The following is a 3,946-nucleotide window of genomic DNA, read 5'->3' on the forward strand; positions in this document are numbered from 1 at the left end:
CCTGCTTCTGCCTTCCAAGTGCTGGGATTAAAGGCGTTCGCCACCACTGCCCGGCTTGTTTAGGCTTTTTGGTGTATGCATGTAGTGCGTGAATGTATGTGTATGTGTGTGCACATATTGTGTTTGGGTGCATATGCACGTGTGTGTGTGTGTGTTCATGTCTGGATGAGTGTATGCGCACACACAAGTTTGTGTGTGTGTGCACCGGTGTGTGTGTGCTTGCATGTTTGTGTTTGTGTACTCGTGCCTGCATGTGTATGTGTGTGTACATATGCATGTGTGTGTGTGTGTGTGTACTAACGCTAACATCAGACGCCTCCCTCAATTGCTCTTGCGCATTATTTACTGAGTCTGGGACTGCGCATGAACCAGGAACTGCCCAGTTCTGGCTAGCCTAGCGAGATGGCTTGCCCTGGCTTGCCAGGTTTTATGTGGGCTCTGAGGACCTTACCTCCTGTCTTCACACTGAGCTGTCTGACCAGGCCTCATCGAGAAGGGTCTCTCCCTGAACAAGGAGCTTGCTGACTCAACCAGACATGCTGGTCAGGAAGTCCCAGGCATCCCCCTGTCTCTGACTCCCTGGCACTCCAATTACAGGCCTGAGCCTCTGTGCCCAGCTTCACATGGGTGTCCTGGCTCTAAGTCAGGCCTTAGCTTGTGAGGCAAACACCTCCTGGGCCGAGTCATCTCTGTAGCCCCCACTTACGTGTAGCAAGTGTCAGCACACTGTTCTCCCTGTCTTTTCTCCCCTCTCATACAGGGACATAGAACTCAAATCAGCAAAACTTGTTGTGAGGCTGTGAGCTCAATCCCCGGTATCATAGAAGCTGAGTTATCTTAAAAAATTAAAAACAAAACAACACAGTGAGTGGAAGAAGAACCTTGAAAGGGTTAGGAAATCAAACTTAAGTTCTTTTTGTTTGTGTGTGTGTTTTTTGAGACCGGGTTTCTCTGTGTCACTCTGGCTGTCCTGGAACTAGCTCTTTAGACAGGGTTAGCCTCGAACTTAGAGATCTACCTCCCTCTTGCTTCCCAAGTGCTGGGATTAAAGGCCTGTACCAACACAGTCTGAATCAAACCCAAATTCTTGCATAATCCCTCTGCCACTGAGCAACATTCTGAAGTGGTTTTGCGTGCACAGGTGCATGTGTGCAAGTGTGTGCGTGTGTGTGTGTGTGTGTGTGTGTGTGTGTGAATACTGTGTGCATGTATGTGATGTATTTGGACATGGGTACCCACTTGCCACTGCTTGCCTGAGGACAGCTTGGATGTGAGCCCTCACCTCCCCTTTGTTTGAGACAGGGTTTCTTTGTGGTTTGCCCACTGTGTGTGTTGGGCTGGCTGGATCTCCACTTCCGTGGAGTCTCCCGTCTGTACCTCTAATGCCTCCATAGGAACTGGGATTACAGATACTTATAAAAACTCCTAGATTTGATGTGAGATCTGTGGACTTGAACTCTGGTCCTCACACTGTCACTTAGGCGTATCTGTGCGCTAGGCATCTCTCCCAGTCTGTTTTTGAGGTAGGGTCTTGCTGTGTAGCCCAGGCTAGCCTCAAACTGGCTCTCTAGCTGAAGATGACCTTGAAGCTCCTGATCTTCTTGCCTTTCACCTCCCAAATACTGTAATTAAAGATGTGCCCACTCTCAGCCCAATCCAACAACAACAACAAAAGTATCTGTTTTTTGGTTTTGTTTTTTTTTGTTTTTGTGTATGTGTATATATATAACCATATTGATGACCTAGTCTTTTCTGGCTGGATTGTTCTGAGTGGCTCCCAGGGACTCTGGCTTCTCTGGAGCCTGCTAATGCTGATGACCCAGCAAGATCAGCACTGCTGTGGGGACAGCTGTGTCACTTATAGTAAAGCAGAATTTTGGGGGGGGGATTTCCACTTTTCGGGTCCAGCCCCTGTCTTCTGGGCCACAGTCAGAAGGGCAGGCGTTTGAACCCTGCTGCCTGCTCTTTCTTAGTGCTCTGATACTAAATTAAGGCGCTGCCTTCTCGGGCTTGCCCCATGGCAGCTCCCAGAAACCCCTGGGAGAGGGAGTAAGGGAAAGGGCAGGAGAGGACAGCATGGACCCAAGCAGCCAGCCCCACCCTCTGTGACGTAACACCAAACAATTGGCCCAGTGTAAAGGTGTGGAAGAGCCCTGGGCAGAAGCTCCGGTCTTCTCCTTAGATGCTTTGCCATTTTAGCCAAGGGGTGGCATGTCTCTGAATCTCAGATACTCATCCATCCTATGGATATACTAGTAATTAAGACAGCATCATGAGTTATCCGATGAGCCAATGAAAGAGCATGAGAAACTGCTTCGGCTGCTCCAAGAGCTCAATAAACCACAGTGGTCATTATTATTATGTCCAGAGGCTTAAGGAAGGTGATGTGTCTACTACACTGTGCATTCAAGATGGATAGAGTGCCTCACGAGCTAGCCCACGCCGTGGGGAACAAGAGGAAATAGTCCTAAGTTTCCTGAAGGATTTAAAGAGGTTGAGATGTAGCTTGGTTGGTAGAACGCTTGTCTAATGCGACTCCTGGGTTCCACCCGCCAGTGGTCCATAATCTGGTTGCCGCTCTAGTGGGAGATGGAGACAGGAGGATTCCAGCCAATTTCATCTTCAGCTACATATTAGGTTTTAAGCTAGCCTGGGCTACATGTGACTGTGTCTCAAGGAAGAAAAGGGCAGAGGACCTGGAGAGGCAGGGAGGAAGAGATTCACTAGCTGTGGGGCATTCACTGACCATGTGATACATGCACACACTCACACAGGTACCAAAACACACAGTTGCCACAAAGGTTCCTGGGAAACCAAAGGGGCAAAGGGAAATGGAGCAGAAGGATGGGCCTGCAGGGGTGGGGGTGGGGTGGGGAGGGTGTCTGTGGAGAAAGTGACATTCATGGGGGACACTGAAAAGGCAGAGGGTGTGCGTGAGACACAGGAAGGAGAGGAGGGCACAGCCTAGGGGAAAAAAGCTCAGGCTGAGCCGGGCATGGTGGTGCACGTCTTTAATCCCAGCACTCGGGAGGCAGAGGCAGAAGGATTTCTGAGTTCAAGGCCAGCCTGGTCTACAGAGTGAGTTCCAGGACAGCCAGGGCTACACAGAGAAACCCTGTCTCAAAACAAACAAACAAACCCAAAAAACCCCAAACAAAACAAAACCCTCAGGCTGAGGTAGGATTCCCAGGCTAAGGTGGGCTTGTCCATAGCAGGAAGAGAATGCCGCATGGGGAAGGATGCTCAAGGCCAGCAGTTGTCAACCTGTGAACTGTGACCCCTTTGGGGGGGGGGAGCTGAAAGATCCTTTCACAGGGTTCTCACCAAACCATCAGGAGACACAGATATTTACATTATGATTATTTTTAAGATTTATTTATCTTATGTGTATGAGTACACTGTAGCTGTCTTCAGACACACCAGAAGAGGGCGTCAGATCCCATTACAGATGGTCCTGAGCCACCATGTGGTTGCTGGGAATTGAACTCAGGACCTCTGGAAGAGCAGTCAGTGCTCTTAACCGCTGAGCCATCTCTCCAGCCCTGACATTCTTGCCTGAGTAGTAGTGCCAGAGCCTTCGCCCATGGCCGTGGCTCAACCATTTTGAAACTGGTACACTGAAGACCAACAACTGTCGTTGTGACACAGGCCCCTGCGTATTCCAATAAAGGAACCTGAAGTTCTAAGTAACCCCAGATCCATCTACCCACTAGGAGAGCTGTCTAAAGGCAGCTCTGGAGACAGTAGTGACATCATTAGTGGACATAACCGCCACACCTCCCCCCTTCTTCCTTCTCCCTCTGTCAGTCTGTCAGCCTGATTTTCTTCCTTCCTTCTTTCCTTCCTTTGATTTTTTCTTCCTTTCTCTCTCTCTTTCTCTCTCTCTCTCTCTTTCTTTCTTTCTTTCTTTCTTTTTCTTTCTTTCTTTCTTTCTTTCTTTCTTTCT

This window comes from Mus caroli, chromosome 5, assembly GCF_900094665.2.
Source record: "Mus caroli chromosome 5, CAROLI_EIJ_v1.1, whole genome shotgun sequence".
NCBI classification, from domain to species: domain Eukaryota; kingdom Metazoa; phylum Chordata; class Mammalia; order Rodentia; family Muridae; genus Mus; species Mus caroli.